The 16,764-nt window shown below is 49.8% G+C and overlaps 1 protein-coding gene across 1 annotated transcript in view; it reads right to left on the bottom strand.

Moving 5' to 3' along the window:
• The window catches only part of TRPM2 (transient receptor potential cation channel subfamily M member 2), a 539,198-nt gene that overhangs the window by 423,838 nt on the left and 98,596 nt on the right, over positions 1 to 16,764 (bottom strand). The gene's annotated exons all lie outside the window — the stretch shown is intronic.

Genomic DNA, 16,764 nt, shown 5'->3' on the forward strand with positions numbered 1-16,764 from the left:
AGTCCCGCCTCTGTGTTAGTGTACAGAAGTCCCACCTCTGTGATAGTGTACAGAAGTCCCGCCTCTGTGATAGTGTACAGAAGTCCCGCCTCTGTGTTAGTGTACAGAAGTCCCACCTCTGTGATAGTGTACAGAAGTCCCACCTCTGTGTTAGTGTACGGAAGTCCCACCTCTGTGTTAGTGTACAGAAGTCCCACCTCTGTTATAGTGTACAGAAGTCCCGCCTCTGTGTTAGTGTACAGAAGTCCCGCCTCTGTGTTAGTGTACAGTAGTCCCGCCTCTGTGTTAGTGTACAGAAGTCCCACCTCTGTGTTAGTGTACAGAAGTCCCGCCTCTGTGTTAGTGTACAGAAGTCCCACCTCTGTGATAGTGTACAGAAGTCCCGCCTCTGTGTTAGTGTACAGAAGTCCCGCCTCTGTGTTAGTGTACAGTAGTCCCGCCTCTGTGTTAGTGTACAGTAGTCCCGCCTCTGTGTTAGTGTACAGTAGTCCCGCCTCTGTGTTAGTGTACAGACGTCCCACCTCTGTGATAGTGTACAGAAGTCCCACCTCTGTGTTAGTGTACAGAAGTCCCGCCTCTGTGTTAGTGTACAGAAGTCCCGCCTCTGTGATAGTGTACAGAAGTCCCACCTCTGTGTTAGTGTACAGAAGTCCCACCTCTGTGTTAGTGTACAGTAGTCCCACCTCTGTGATAGTGTACAGAAGTCCCACCTCTGTGATAGTGTACAGAAGTCCCACCTCTGTGTTAGTGTACAGAAGTCCCGCCTCTGTGTTAGTGTACAGAAGTCCCGCCTCTGTGATAGTGTACAGAAGTCCCACCTCTGTGTTAGTGTACAGAAGTCCCACCTCTGTGTTAGTGTACAGAAGTCCCGCCTCTGTGTTAGTGTACAGAAGTCCCACCTCTGTGTTAGTGTACAGAAGTCCCGCCTCTGTGTTAGTGTACAGAAGTCCCGCCTCTGTGTTAGTGTACAGAAGTCCCACCTCTGTGTTAGTGTACAGTTGTCCCACCTCTGTGTTAGTGTACAGAAGTCCCACCTCTGTGTTAGTGTACAGTAGTCCCGCCTCTGTGTTAGTGTACAGTAGTCCCGCCTCTGTGTTAGTTTACAGAAGTCCCGCCTCTGTGTTAGTGTACAGTAGTCCCGCCTCTGTGTTAGTGTACAGTAGTCCCGCCTCTGAGTTAGTGTATGGAAGTCCCGCCTATGTGTTAGTGTACAGTAGTCCCGCCTTTGTGTTTGTGTACAGTAGTCCCGCCTCTGTGTTAGTGTACAGTAGTCCCGCCTCTGAGTTAGTGTATGGAAGTCCCGCCTATGTGTTAGTGTACGGTAGTCCCCCCTCTGTGTTAGTGTACAGTAGTCCCGCCTCTGTGTTAGTGTACAGTAGTCCCGCCTCTGAGTTAGTGTATGGAAGTCCCGCCTCTGTGTTAGTGTACAGTAGTCCCGCCTCTGAGTTAGTGTATGGAAGTCCCGCCTATGTGTTAGTGTACAGTAGTCCCGCCTCTGTGTTAGTGTACAGTAGTCCCGCCTCTGAGTTAGTGTATGGAAGTCCCGCCTATGTGTTAGTGTATGGAAGTCCCGCCTATGTGTTAGTGTACAGTAGTCCCGCCTCTGAGTTAGTGTATGGAAGTCCCGCCTATGTGTTAGTGTACAGTAGTCCCGCCTCTGTGTTAGTGTACAGTAGTCCCGCCTCTGTGTTAGTTTACAGAAGTCCCGCCTCTGTGTTAGTGTACGGTAGTCCCCCCTCTGTGTTAGTGTACAGTAGTCCCGCCTCTGTGTTAGTGTACAGTAGTCCCGCCTCTGAGTTAGTGTATGGAAGTCCCGCCTCTGTGTTAGTGTACAGTAGTCCCGCCTCTGAGTTAGTGTATGGAAGTCCCGCCTATGTGTTAGTGTACAGTAGTCCCGCCTCTGTGTTAGTGTACAGTAGTCCCGCCTCTGAGTTAGTGTATGGAAGTCCCGCCTATGTGTTAGTGTATGGAAGTCCCGCCTATGTGTTAGTGTACAGTAGTCCCGCCTCTGAGTTAGTGTATGGAAGTCCCGCCTATGTGTTAGTGTACAGTAGTCCCGCCTCTGTGTTAGTGTACAGTAGTCCTGCCTCTGTGATAGTGTACAGTAGTCCCGCCTCTGTGATAGTGTACAGTAGTCCTGCCTCTGTGATAGTGTACAGTAGTCCCTCCTCTGTGTTAGTGTACAGTAGTCCCTCCTCTGTGTTAGTGTACAGTAGTCCTGCCTCTGTGATAGTGTACAGTAGTCCCGCCTCTGTGTTAGTGTACAGTAGTCCCGCCTCTGAGTTAGTGTATGGAAGTCCCGCCTATGTGTTAGTGTACAGTAGTCCCGCCTCTGTGTTAGTGTACAGTAGTCCCGCCTCTGAGTTAGTGTATGGAAGTCCCGCCTATGTGTTAGTGTACAGTAGTCCCGCCTCTGTGTTAGTGTACAGTAGTCCCGCCTCTGAGTTAGTGTATGGAAGTCCCGCCTATGTGTTAGTGTATGGAAGTCCCGCCTATGTGTTAGTGTACAGTAGTCCCGCCTCTGAGTTAGTGTATGGAAGTCCCGCCTATGTGTTAGTGTACAGTAGTCCCGCCTCTGTGTTAGTGTACAGTAGTCCCGCCTCTGTGTTAGTGTACAGTAGTCCTGCCTCTGTGATAGTGTACAGTAGTCCTGCCTCTGTGTTAGTGTACAGTAGTCCTGCCTCTGTGTTAGTGTACAGTAGTCCCGCCTCTGTGTTAGTGTACAGTAGTCCCGCCTCTGTGTTAGTGTACAGTAGTCCCGCCTCTGTGTTAGTGTACAGTAGTCCTGCCTCTGTGTTAGTGTACAGTAGTCCCGCCTCTGTGTTAGTGTACAGTAGTCCCGCCTCTGAGTTAGTGTATGGAAGTCCCGCCTATGTGTTAGTGTACAGTAGTCCCGCCTCTGTTAGTGTAGAGTAGTCCTGCCTCTGTGTTAGTGTATAGTAGTCCCGCCTCTGTGTTAGTGTACAGTAGTCCCGCCTCTGTGTTAGTGTACAGTAGTCCCGCCTCTGTGATAGTGTACGGGAGTCCTGCCTCTGTGATAGTGTACAGTAGTCCCGCCTCTGTTAGTGTACAGTAGTCCCGCCTCTGAGTTAGTGTATGGAAGTCCCGCCTATGTGTTAGTGTACGGAAGTCCCGCCTCTGTTAGTGTAGAGTAGTCCTGCCTCTGTGTTAGTGTACAGTAGTCCCTCCTCTGTGTTAGTGTACAGTAGTCCCGCCTCTGTGTTAGTGTACAGTAGTCCCACCTCTGTGATAGTGTACAGTAGTCCCACCTCTGTGTTAGTGTACAGTAGTCCCGCCTCTGTGTTAGTGTACAGTAGTCCCGCCTCTGTGTTAGTGTACAGTAGTCCCGCCTCTGTGTTAGTGTACAGTAGTCCCGCCTCTGTGTTAGTGTACAGAAGTCCCGCCTCTGTGATAGTGTACAGTAGTCCCTCCTCTGTGATAGTGTACAGAAGTCCCGCCTCTGTGTTAGTGTACAGAAGTCCCGCCTCTGTGTTAGTGTACAGAAGTCCCACCTCTGTGATAGTGTACAGAAGTCCCGCCTCTGTGTTAGTGTACGGAAGTCCCGCCTCTGTGTTAGTGTACAGTAGTCCCGCCTCTGTGTTAGTGTACAGTAGTCCCGCCTCTGTGTTAGTGTACAGTAGTCCCGCCTCTGAGTTAGTGTACAGTAGTCCCGCCTCTGTGTAAGTGTACAGTAGTCCTGCCTCTGTGTTAGTGTACAGTAGTCCCGCCTCTGAGTTAGTGTATGGAAGTCCCGCCTCTGTGTTAGTGTACAGTAGTCCCGCCTCTGAGTTAGTGTACAGTAGTCCCGCCTCTGTGTAAGTGTACAGTAGTCCTGCCTCTGTGTTAGTGTACAGTAGTCCCGCCTCTGAGTTAGTGTATGGAAGTCCCGCCTCTGTGTTAGTGTACAGTAGTCCCGCCTCTGAGTTAGTGTACAGTAGTCCCGCCTCTGTGTAAGTGTACAGTAGTCCTGCCTCTGTGTTAGTGTACAGTAGTCCCGCCTCTGAGTTAGTGTATGGAAGTCCCGCCTCTGTGTTAGTGTACAGTAGTCCCGCCTCTGAGTTAGTGTACAGTAGTCCCGCCTCTGTGTAAGTGTACAGTAGTCCTGCCTCTGTGTTAGTGTACAGTAGTCCCGCCTCTGAGTTAGTGTATGGAAGTCCCGCCTCTGTGTTAGTGTACAGTAGTCCTGCCTCTGTTAGTGTACAGTAGTCCCGCCTCTGTGTTAGTGTACAGTAGTCCCGCCTCTGTGTTAGTGTACAGTAGTCCCGCCTCTGTGTTAGTGTACAGTAGTCCTGCCTCTGTGTTAGTGTACAGTAGTCCCGCCTCTGTGTTAGTGTACAGTAGTCCCGCCTCTGAGTTAGTGTATGGAAGTCCCGCCTCTTTGTTAGTGTACAGTAGTCCCGCCTCTGTGTTAGTGTACAGTAGTCCCGCCTCTGTGTTAGTGTACAGTAGTCCCGCCTCCACTGGCGAACTCAGGGGGCTATTCCGGGTGTCTGGAACCTCCCCCCTGCACTGAGCTGTGTATTCAGCCAGGGAAGCCTGCATAATATAAACAGCCTCATTCTCCCTCCCTTCTTACTTCTGGTGCTTCCCTCCAGCTAATAGAATGAGAGAGGCAGCCCAGCTTCCCTCACAAGAAGATGCAGCCTGCAGTGAGAGAATGTTGGTTATGGAGTCCTGGACTCTCCACAGCACAGAAGTGTCCGACATGATGAAATTAGAGTGCAGGCAAGCTGGTAAATATGCACAGCATGATGCAGAGCTTGCCTGGACTCAGGGTCTGTGGGCAAACATCTGTCTGGTCTCTCCCCATTGTTATAATGACTGCATGTGTGGATAAGGTGTGGATAACAAGCTGAAAAGTTTTTGACAGTCCCTAGACTCCAGGAGGGCTTCTTTCTGACTTGTGTGAGAGACTGACAGGGACAGGAGTCAGATTACAGGCAAGTAGCCTGTGTGATGTGGGACTTCAATACAGATAAGTTCTCTGCTCCATCTCAGGCTATTCTCAATTTCTCCACTCCTCTCTCTGGGCTAGTGCAACGCCAAAATGACAATAGCAATCGCTAGCAATTTGTGAGTGTGATTTTGTGAAGTGATTTTCAGAGCGATTTTTGAATGAATTGCTCAAAAACATGCTACATGCAGTATACCTGCGATTTTGAAAAAATCACAACGCTGCTGTGGGAACACCCACATAGGGTAACATTAGCCAAGCGCTTTTCAAATCACTGTTGATTTGAAAAACGCTCAGAAGCCCTCTTGGTGTGCACCAGTCTCCCTCATTCACCTTTGTTTCCCTCTTCCCCTAGTGCTGGCTGTGTCTTCTTGTCATACAGGAAAGCTAAATAAAAGTGCAATCCTGGTGAGGCAAATTATTATTATTTAGTATTTATATAGCGCCGCCATCTTCCGCAGATGCATATATCCCTGCATCATATGGGTATCGCTTGCGCTATGTGACACTATGTAGCATATTCCACTGAATTGTCCAAACTAAGTCTATCTCCTGTTCCTCTCTCGGGGAGTTGTTCCAGCGCTGTCCCCCGTTCACATTTGCTGCTACCAGAAGCCCTCAGAAACACTCGTGTCCTTGAGTACTTCCAAAGATAGGCAGCTCCGTAATACGCCAGCGCACTTTTGTGCATGGGCAGTATGGAGCCACCTGTATTCGGAAGCACTCGGGGACATACGTGCTTCTGGACCTTTCAGGAACCCCCCCCTTACAAATCCTGCGTTTGCCCCTGGCCTCTGTGTAAGTGTACAGTAGTCCCGCCTCTGTGTTAGTGTACAGTAGTCCCGCCTCTGTGTAAGTGTACAGTAGTCCCGCCTCTGTGTTAGTGTACAGTAGTCCCGCCTCTGAGTTAGTGTACAGTAGTCCCGCCTCTGTGATAGTGTACAGTAGTCCCGCCTCTGTGATAGTGTACAGTAGTCCCGCCTCTGTGTTAGTGTACAGTAGTCCCGCCTCTGTGTTAGTGTACAGTAGTCCCGCCTCTGTGATAGTGTACAGTAGTCCCGCCTCTGTGATAGTGTACAGTAGTCCCGCCTCTCAGTTAGTGTACAGTAGTCCCGCCTCTGTGTTAGTGTACAGTAGTCCCGCCTCTGTGTTAGTGTACAGTAGTCCCTCCTCTGTGATAGTGTACAGTAGTCCTGCCTCTGTGATAGTGTAGAGAAGTCCCGCCTCTGTGTTAGTGTACAGTAGTCCCGCCTCTGTGTTAGTGTACAGTAGTCTCGCCTCTGTGTTAGTGTACAGTAGTCCTGCCTCTGTGTTAGTGTACAGTAGTCCTGCCTCTGTGTTAGTGTACAGTAGTCCCGCCTCTGTGTTAGTGTACAGAAGTCCCACCTCTGTGTTAGTGTACAGTAGTCCTGCCTCTGTGATAGTGTACAGTAGTCCCTCCTCTGTGTTAGTGTACAGTAGTCTCGCCTCTGTGTTAGTGTACAGTAGTCCCGCCTCTGTGTTAGTGTACAGTAGTCCCGCCTCTGTGTTAGTGTACAGTAGTCTCGCCTCTGTGTTAGTGTACAGTAGTCCCGCCTCTGTGTTAGTGTACAGTAGTCCCGCCTCTGTGTTAGTGTACAGAAGTCCCACCTCTGTGTTAGTGTACAGTAGTCCTGCCTCTGTGATAGTGTACAGTAGTCCCGCCTCTGTGTAAGTGTACAGTAGTCCCGCCTCTGTGTTAGTGTACAGTAGTCCCGCCTCTGAGTTAGTGTACAGTAGTCCCGCCTCTGTGATAGTGTACAGTAGTCCCGCCTCTGTGATAGTGTACAGTAGTCCCGCCTCTGTGTTAGTGTACAGTAGTCCCGCCTCTGTGTTAGTGTACAGTAGTCCCGCCTCTGTGATAGTGTACAGTAGTCCCTCCTCTGTGTTAGTGTACAGTAGTCCCGCCTCTGTGTTAGTGTACAGTAGTCCTGCCTCTGTGTTAGTGTACAGTAGTCCTGCCTCTGTGTTAGTGTACAGTAGTCCCTCCTCTGTGTTAGTGTACAGTAGTCCTGCCTCTGTGATAGTGTACAGTAGTCCCGCCTCTGTGTTAGTGTACAGTAGTCCCGCCTCTGAGTTAGTGTATGGAAGTCCCGCCTATGTGTTAGTGTACAGTAGTCCCTCCTCTGTGTTAGTGTACAGTAGTCCTGCCTCTGTGTTAGTGTACAGTAGTCCTGCCTCTGTGATAGTGTACAGTAGTCCCGCCTCTGTGTTAGTGTACAGTAGTCCCGCCTCTGAGTTAGTGTATGGAAGTCCCGCCTATGTGTTAGTGTACAGTAGTCCCTCCTCTGTGTTAGTGTACAGTAGTCCCGCCTCTGTGTTAGTGTACAGAAGTCCCACCTCTGTGTTAGTGTACAGTAGTCCTGCCTCTGTGATAGTGTACAGTAGTCCCGCCTCTGTGTAAGTGTACAGTAGTCCCGCCTCTGTGTTAGTGTACAGTAGTCCCGCCTCTGAGTTAGTGTACAGTAGTCCCGCCTCTGTGATAGTGTACAGTAGTCCCGCCTCTGTGATAGTGTACAGTAGTCCCGCCTCTGTGTTAGTGTACAGTAGTCCCGCCTCTGTGTTAGTGTACAGTAGTCCCGCCTCTGTGATAGTGTACAGTAGTCCCTCCTCTGTGTTAGTGTACAGTAGTCCCGCCTCTGTGTTAGTGTACAGTAGTCCTGCCTCTGTGTTAGTGTACAGTAGTCCTGCCTCTGTGTTAGTGTACAGTAGTCCCTCCTCTGTGTTAGTGTACAGTAGTCCTGCCTCTGTGATAGTGTACAGTAGTCCCGCCTCTGTGTTAGTGTACAGTAGTCCCGCCTCTGAGTTAGTGTATGGAAGTCCCGCCTATGTGTTAGTGTACAGTAGTCCCTCCTCTGTGTTAGTGTACAGTAGTCCTGCCTCTGTGTTAGTGTACAGTAGTCCTGCCTCTGTGTTAGTGTACAGTAGTCCTGCCTCTGTGTTAGTGTACAGTAGTCCTGCCTCTGTGTTAGTGTACAGTAGTCCTGCCTCTGTGTTAGTGTACAGTAGTCCCGCCTCTGTGTTAGTGTACAGAAGTCCCGCCTCTGTGTTAGTGTACAGAAGTCCCACCTCTGTGTTAGTGTACAGTAGTCCCTCCTCTGTGATAGTGTACAGTAGTCCCGCCTCTGTGATAGTGTACAGTAGTCCCGCCTCTGTGTAAGTGTACAGTAGTCCCGCCTCTGTGTTAGTGTACAGTAGTCCCGCCTCTGAGTTAGTGTACAGTAGTCCCGCCTCTGTGATAGTGTACAGTAGTCCCGCCTCTGTGATAGTGTACAGTAGTCCCGCCTCTGTGTTAGTGTACAGTAGTCCCGCCTCTGTGTTAGTGTACAGTAGTCCCGCCTCTGTGATAGTGTACAGTAGTCCCTCCTCTGTGTTAGTGTACAGTAGTCCCGCCTCTGTGTTAGTGTACAGTAGTCCTGCCTCTGTGATAGTGTAGAGAAGTCCCGCCTCTGTGTTAGTGTACAGTAGTCCCGCCTCTGTGTTAGTGTACAGTAGTCCCGCCTCTGTGTTAGTGTATGGAAGTCCCGCCTCTGTGTTAGTGTACAGTAGTCCCACCTCTGTGATAGTGTACAGTAGTCTCGCCTCTGTGTTAGTGTACAGTAGTCCTGCCTCTGTGTTAGTGTACAGAAGTCCCACCTCTGTGTTAGTGTACGGGAGTCCTGCCTCTGTGATAGTGTACAGTAGTCCCTCCTCTGTGTTAGTGTACAGTAGTCCCGCCTCTGTGTTAGTGTACAGTAGTCCTGCCTCTGTGATAGTGTACAGTAGTCCCGCCTCTGTGTTAGTGTACAGTAGTCCTGCCTCTGTGTTAGTGTACAGTAGTCCTGCCTCTGTGTTAGTGTACAGTAGTCCTGCCTCTGTGTTAGTGTACAGAAGTCCCGCCTATGTGTTAGTGTACAGTAGTCCCGCCTCTGTTAGTGTAGAGTAGTCCTGCCTCTGTGTTAGTGTACAGTAGTCCCGCCTCTGTGTTAGTGTACAGTAGTCTCGCCTCTGTGTTAGTGTACAGTAGTCCTGCCTCTGTGTTAGTGTACAGAAGTCCCGCCTCTGTGTTAGTGTACAGTAGTCCTGCCTCTGTGTTAGTGTACAGTAGTCCTGCCTCTGTGATAGTGTACAGTAGTCCCGCCTCTGTGTTAGTGTACAGTAGTCCCTCCTCTGTGTTAGTGTACAGTAGTCCCTCCTCTGTGTTAGTGTACAGTAGTCCCGCCTCTGTGTTAGTGTACAGTAGTCCTGCCTCTGTGATAGTGTACAGTAGTCCCGCCTCTGTGTTAGTGTACAGTAGTCCTGCCTCTGTGTTAGTGTACAGTAGTCCCGCCTCTGTGTTAGTGTACAGTAGTCCTGCCTCTGTGATAGTGTACAGTAGTCCTGCCTCTGTGTTAGTGTACAGTAGTCCCGCCTCTGTGTTAGTGTACAGAAGTCCCACCTCTGTGTTAGTGTACAGTAGTCCCGCCTCTGTGATAGTGTACAGTAGTCCTGCCTCTGTGATAGTGTACAGTAGTCCCTCCTCTGTGATAGTGTACAGTAGTCCTGCCTCTGTGATAGTGTACAGTAGTCCCGCCTCTGTGTTAGTGTACAGTAGTCCTGCCTCTGTGTTAGTGTACAGTAGTCCCGCCTCTGTGTTAGTGTACAGTAGTCCTGCCTCTGTGTTAGTGTACAGTAGTCCCTCCTCTGTGATAGTGTACAGTAGTCCCGCCTCTGTGTTAGTGTACAGTAGTCCCTCCTCTGTGATAGTGTACAGTAGTCCTGCCTCTGTGTTAGTGTACAGTAGTCCCTCCTCTGTGATAGTGTACAGTAGTCCTGCCTCTGTGATAGTGTACAGTAGTCCCGCCTCTGTGATAGTGTACAGTAGTCCCTCCTCTGTGATAGTGTACAGTAGTCCTGCCTCTGTGTTAGTGTACAGTAGTCCCGCCTCTGTGTTAGTGTACAGTAGTCCTGCCTCTGTGTTAGTGTACAGTAGTCCCTCCTCTGTGATAGTGTACAGTAGTCCCGCCTCTGTGTTAGTGTACAGTAGTCCCGCCTCTGTGATAGTGTACAGTAGTCCTGCCTCTGTGTTAGTGTACAGTAGTCCCTCCTCTGTGATAGTGTACAGTAGTCCCGCCTCTGTGATAGTGTACAGTAGTCCCTCCTCTGTGATAGTGTACAGTAGTCCTGCCTCTGTGTTAGTGTACAGTAGTCCCGCCTCTGTGTTAGTGTACAGTAGTCCTGCCTCTGTGTTAGTGTACAGTAGTCCCGCCTCTGTGATAGTGTACAGTAGTCCCTCCTCTGTGATAGTGTACAGTAGTCCTGCCTCTGTGATAGTGTACAGTAGTCCCGCCTCTGTGTTAGTGTATAGTAGTCCCGCCTCTGTGTTAGTGTACGGAAGTCCTGCCTCTGTGTTAGTGTACAGTAGTCCTGCCTCTGTGATAGTGTACAGTAGTCCCTCCTCTGTGTTAGTGTACAGTAGTCCCGCCTCTGTGTTAGTGTACAGTAGTCCTGCCTCTGTGATAGTGTACAGTAGTCCCTCCTCTGTGATAGTGTACAGTAGTCCCTCCTCTGTGATAGTGTACAGAAGTCCCACCTCTGTGTTAGTGTACAGTAGTCCCTCCTCTGTGATAGTGTACAGTAGTCCCTCCTCTGTGATAGTGTACAGTAGTCCCTCCTCTGTGATAGTGTACAGAAGTCCCTCCTCTGTGTTAGTGTACAGTAGTCCCTCCTCTGTGTTAGTGTACAGTAGTCCTGCCTCTGTGATAGTGTACAGTAGTCCTGCCTCTGTGTTAGTGTACAGTAGTCCCGCCTCTGTGTTAGTGTACAGTAGTCCTGCCTCTGTGATAGTGTACAGTAGTCCTGCCTCTGTGATAGTGTACAGAAGTCCCGCCTCTGTGTTAGTGTACAGTAGTCCCGCCTCTGTGTTAGTGTACAGTAGTCCTGCCTCTGTGATAGTGTACAGTAGTCCTGCCTCTGTGATAGTGTACAGTAGTCCTGCCTCTGTGATAGTGTACAGTAGTCCCTCCTCTGTGTTAGTGTATGGAAGTCCCGCCTCTGTGATAGTGTACAGTAGTCCTGCCTCTGTGTTAGTGTACAGTAGTCCCGCCTCTGTGTTAGTGTACAGTAGTCCCGCCTCTGTGTTAGTGTACAGAAGTCCCACCTCTGTGATAGTGTACAGTAGTCCTGCCTCTGTAATAGTGTACAGTAGTCCCTCCTCTGTGTTAGTGTACAGTAGTCCCGCCTCTGTGTTAGTGTACAGTAGTCCCGCCTCTGTGTTAGTGTACAGTAGTCCTGCCTCTGTGATAGTGTACAGTAGTCCCTCCTCTGTGTTAGTGTACAGTAGTCCCTCCTCTGTGTTAGTGTACAGTAGTCCTGCCTCTGTGATAGTGTACAGTAGTCCTGCCTCTGTGATAGTGTACAGAAGTCCCGCCTCTGTGTTAGTGTACAGAAGTCCCACCTCTGTGTTAGTGTACAGTAGTCCTGCCTCTGTGATAGTGTACAGTAGTCCCTCCTCTGTGTTAGTGTACAGTAGTCCCGCCTCTGTGTTAGTGTACAGTAGTCCTGCCTCTGTGATAGTGTACAGTAGTCCTGCCTCTGTGATAGTGTACAGTAGTCCTGCCTCTGTGATAGTGTACAGAAGTCCCGCCTCTGTGTTAGTGTACAGTAGTCCCGCCTCTGTGTTAGTGTACAGTAGTCCTGCCTCTGTGATAGTGTACAGTAGTCCCTCCTCTGTGTTAGTGTACAGTAGTCCCGCCTCTGTGATAGTGTACAGTAGTCCTGCCTCTGTGATAGTGTACAGTAGTCCTGCCTCTGTGATAGTGTACAGTAGTCCCTCCTCTGTGTTAGTGTACAGTAGTCCTGCCTCTGTGTTAGTGTACAGTAGTCCCGCCTCTGTGTTAGTGTACAGTAGTCCTGCCTCTGTGATAGTGTACAGAAGTCCCTCCTCTGTGATAGTGTACAGTAGTCCCTCCTCTGTGTTAGTGTACAGTAGTCCCGCCTCTGTGTTAGTGTACAGTAGTCCCGCCTCTGTGTTAGTGTACAGTAGTCCCTCCTCTGTGTTAGTGTACGGGAGTCCTGCCTCTGTGATAGTGTACAGTAGTCCTGCCTCTGTGTTAGTGTACAGTAGTCCTGCCTCTGTGATAGTGTACAGTAGTCCCGCCTCTGTGTTAGTGTACAGTAGTCCCGCCTCTGTGTTAGTGTACAGAAGTCCCGCCTCTGTGATAGTGTACAGTAGTCCCTCCTCTGTGTTAGTGTACAGTAGTCCCGCCTCTGTGTTAGTGTACAGTAGTCCTGCCTCTGTGATAGTGTACAGAAGTCCCTCCTCTGTGATAGTGTACAGTAGTCCCTCCTCTGTGTTAGTGTACAGTAGTCCCGCCTCTGTGTTAGTGTACAGTAGTCCCGCCTCTGTGTTAGTGTACAGAAGTCCCACCTCTGTGTTAGTGTACGGGAGTCCTGCCTCTGTGATAGTGTACAGTAGTCCCTCCTCTGTGTTAGTGTACAGTAGTCCCGCCTCTGTGTTAGTGTACAGTAGTCCTGCCTCTGTGATAGTGTACAGTAGTCCCGCCTCTGTGTTAGTGTACAGTAGTCCTGCCTCTGTGTTAGTGTACAGTAGTCCTGCCTCTGTGTTAGTGTACAGTAGTCCTGCCTCTGTGTTAGTGTACAGAAGTCCCGCCTATGTGTTAGTGTACAGTAGTCCCGCCTCTGTTAGTGTAGAGTAGTCCTGCCTCTGTGTTAGTGTACAGTAGTCCCGCCTCTGTGTTAGTGTACAGTAGTCTCGCCTCTGTGTTAGTGTACAGTAGTCCTGCCTCTGTGTTAGTGTACAGAAGTCCCGCCTATGTGTTAGTGTACAGTAGTCCCGCCTCTGTTAGTGTAGAGTAGTCCTGCCTCTGTGATAGTGTACAGTAGTCCCGCCTCTGTGTTAGTGTACAGTAGTCCCGCCTCTGTGTTAGTGTACAGTAGTCCCGCCTCTGTGTTAGTGTACAGTAGTCCTGCCTCTGTGTTAGTGTACAGTAGTCCTGCCTCTGTGATAGTGTACAGTAGTCCCGCCTCTGTGTTAGTGTACAGTAGTCCCTCCTCTGTGTTAGTGTACAGTAGTCCCTCCTCTGTGTTAGTGTACAGTAGTCCCGCCTCTGTGTTAGTGTACAGTAGTCCTGCCTCTGTGATAGTGTACAGTAGTCCCGCCTCTGTGTTAGTGTACAGTAGTCCTGCCTCTGTGTTAGTGTACAGTAGTCCCGCCTCTGTGTTAGTGTACAGTAGTCCTGCCTCTGTGATAGTGTACAGTAGTCCTGCCTCTGTGTTAGTGTACAGTAGTCCCGCCTCTGTGTTAGTGTACAGAAGTCCCACCTCTGTGTTAGTGTACAGTAGTCCCGCCTCTGTGATAGTGTACAGTAGTCCTGCCTCTGTGATAGTGTACAGTAGTCCCTCCTCTGTGATAGTGTACAGTAGTCCTGCCTCTGTGATAGTGTACAGTAGTCCCGCCTCTGTGTTAGTGTACAGTAGTCCTGCCTCTGTGTTAGTGTACAGTAGTCCCGCCTCTGTGTTAGTGTACAGTAGTCCTGCCTCTGTGTTAGTGTACAGTAGTCCCTCCTCTGTGATAGTGTACAGTAGTCCCGCCTCTGTGTTAGTGTACAGTAGTCCCTCCTCTGTGATAGTGTACAGTAGTCCTGCCTCTGTGATAGTGTACAGTAGTCCTGCCTCTGTGATAGTGTACAGTAGTCCCGCCTCTGTGTTAGTGTACAGTAGTCCCTCCTCTGTGATAGTGTACAGTAGTCCTGCCTCTGTGATAGTGTACAGTAGTCCCGCCTCTGTGATAGTGTACAGTAGTCCCTCCTCTGTGATAGTGTACAGTAGTCCTGCCTCTGTGTTAGTGTACAGTAGTCCCGCCTCTGTGTTAGTGTACAGTAGTCCTGCCTCTGTGTTAGTGTACAGTAGTCCCTCCTCTGTGATAGTGTACAGTAGTCCCGCCTCTGTGTTAGTGTACAGTAGTCCCGCCTCTGTGATAGTGTACAGTAGTCCTGCCTCTGTGTTAGTGTACAGTAGTCCCTCCTCTGTGATAGTGTACAGTAGTCCCGCCTCTGTGATAGTGTACAGTAGTCCCTCCTCTGTGATAGTGTACAGTAGTCCTGCCTCTGTGTTAGTGTACAGTAGTCCCGCCTCTGTGTTAGTGTACAGTAGTCCTGCCTCTGTGTTAGTGTACAGTAGTCCCGCCTCTGTGATAGTGTACAGTAGTCCCTCCTCTGTGATAGTGTACAGTAGTCCTGCCTCTGTGATAGTGTACAGTAGTCCCGCCTCTGTGTTAGTGTACAGTAGTCCCGCCTCTGTGTTAGTGTACGGAAGTCCTGCCTCTGTGTTAGTGTACAGTAGTCCTGCCTCTGTGATAGTGTACAGTAGTCCCTCCTCTGTGTTAGTGTACAGTAGTCCCGCCTCTGTGTTAGTGTACAGTAGTCCTGCCTCTGTGATAGTGTACAGTAGTCCCTCCTCTGTGATAGTGTACAGTAGTCCCTCCTCTGTGATAGTGTACAGAAGTCCCACCTCTGTGTTAGTGTACAGTAGTCCCTCCTCTGTGATAGTGTACAGTAGTCCCTCCTCTGTGATAGTGTACAGTAGTCCCTCCTCTGTGATAGTGTACAGAAGTCCCTCCTCTGTGTTAGTGTACAGTAGTCCCTCCTCTGTGTTAGTGTACAGTAGTCCTGCCTCTGTGATAGTGTACAGTAGTCCTGCCTCTGTGTTAGTGTACAGTAGTCCCGCCTCTGTGTTAGTGTACAGTAGTCCTGCCTCTGTGATAGTGTACAGTAGTCCTGCCTCTGTGATAGTGTACAGAAGTCCCGCCTCTGTGTTAGTGTACAGTAGTCCCGCCTCTGTGTTAGTGTACAGTAGTCCTGCCTCTGTGATAGTGTACAGTAGTCCTGCCTCTGTGATAGTGTACAGTAGTCCCTCCTCTGTGTTAGTGTACAGTAGTCCCTCCTCTGTGTTAGTGTACAGTAGTCCTGCCTCTGTGATAGTGTACAGTAGTCCCTCCTCTGTGTTAGTGTATGGAAGTCCCGCCTCTGTGATAGTGTACAGTAGTCCTGCCTCTGTGTTAGTGTACAGTAGTCCCGCCTCTGTGTTAGTGTACAGTAGTCCCGCCTCTGTGTTAGTGTACAGAAGTCCCACCTCTGTGATAGTGTACAGTAGTCCTGCCTCTGTGATAGTGTACAGTAGTCCCTCCTCTGTGTTAGTGTACAGTAGTCCCTCCTCTGTGTTAGTGTACAGTAGTCCTGCCTCTGTGATAGTGTACAGAAGTCCCGCCTCTGTGTTAGTGTACAGAAGTCCCACCTCTGTGTTAGTGTACAGTAGTCCTGCCTCTGTGATAGTGTACAGTAGTCCCTCCTCTGTGTTAGTGTACAGTAGTCCTGCCTCTGTGATAGTGTACAGTAGTCCCTCCTCTGTGTTAGTGTACAGTAGTCCTGCCTCTGTGTTAGTGTACAGTAGTCCTGCCTCTGTGTTAGTGTACAGAAGTCCCGCCTCTGTGTTAGTGTACAGAAGTCCTGCCTCTGTGTTAGTGTACAGTAGTCCTGCCTCTGTGATAGTGTACAGTAGTCCCTCCTCTGTGTTAGTGTACAGTAGTCCCTCCTCTGTGTTAGTGTACAGTAGTCCTGCCTCTGTGATAGTGTACAGTAGTCCCTCCTCTGTGTTAGTGTATGGAAGTCCCGCCTCTGTGATAGTGTACAGTAGTCCTGCCTCTGTGTTAGTGTACAGTAGTCCCGCCTCTGTGTTAGTGTACAGTAGTCCCGCCTCTGTGTTAGTGTACAGAAGTCCCACCTCTGTGATAGTGTACAGTAGTCCTGCCTCTGTGATAGTGTACAGTAGTCCCTCCTCTGTGTTAGTGTACAGTAGTCCCTCCTCTGTGTTAGTGTACAGTAGTCCTGCCTCTGTGATAGTGTACAGAAGTCCCGCCTCTGTGTTAGTGTACAGAAGTCCCACCTCTGTGTTAGTGTACAGTAGTCCTGCCTCTGTGATAGTGTACAGTAGTCCCTCCTCTGTGTTAGTGTACAGTAGTCCCGCCTCTGTGTTAGTGTACAGTAGTCCTGCCTCTGTGATAGTGTACAGTAGTCCTGCCTCTGTGATAGTGTACAGTAGTCCTGCCTCTGTGATAGTGTACAGAAGTCCCGCCTCTGTGTTAGTGTACAGTAGTCCCGCCTCTGTGTTAGTGTACAGTAGTCCTGCCTCTGTGATAGTGTACAGTAGTCCCTCCTCTGTGTTAGTGTACAGTAGTCCCGCCTCTGTGATAGTGTACAGTAGTCCTGCCTCTGTGATAGTGTACAGTAGTCCTGCCTCTGTGATAGTGTACAGTAGTCCCTCCTCTGTGTTAGTGTACAGTAGTCCTGCCTCTGTGTTAGTGTACAGTAGTCCCGCCTCTGTGTTAGTGTACAGTAGTCCTGCCTCTGTGATAGTGTACAGTAGTCCCTCCTCTGTGTTAGTGTACAGTAGTCCCGCCTCTGTGTTAGTGTACAGAAGTCCCACCTCTGTGTTAGTGTACAGTAGTCCCTCCTCTGTGTTAGTGTACGGGAGTCCTGCCTCTGTGATAGTGTACAGTAGTCCTGCCTCTGTGTTAGTGTACAGTAGTCCCGCCTCTGTGTTAGTGTACAGTAGTCCCGCCTCTGTGTTAGTGTACAGAAGTCCCGCCTCTGTGATAGTGTACAGTAGTCCCTCCTCTGTGTTAGTGTACAGTAGTCCCGCCTCTGTGTTAGTGTACAGTAGTCCCGCCTCTGTGTTAGTGTACAGAAGTCCCGCCTCTGTGTTAGTGTACAGAAGTCCCGCCTCTGTGATAGTGTACAGTAGTCCTGCCTCTGTGA

This window comes from Hyperolius riggenbachi, chromosome 2, assembly GCF_040937935.1.
Source record: "Hyperolius riggenbachi isolate aHypRig1 chromosome 2, aHypRig1.pri, whole genome shotgun sequence".
In the NCBI taxonomy this organism is placed as follows: Eukaryota; Metazoa; Chordata; class Amphibia; order Anura; family Hyperoliidae; genus Hyperolius; species Hyperolius riggenbachi.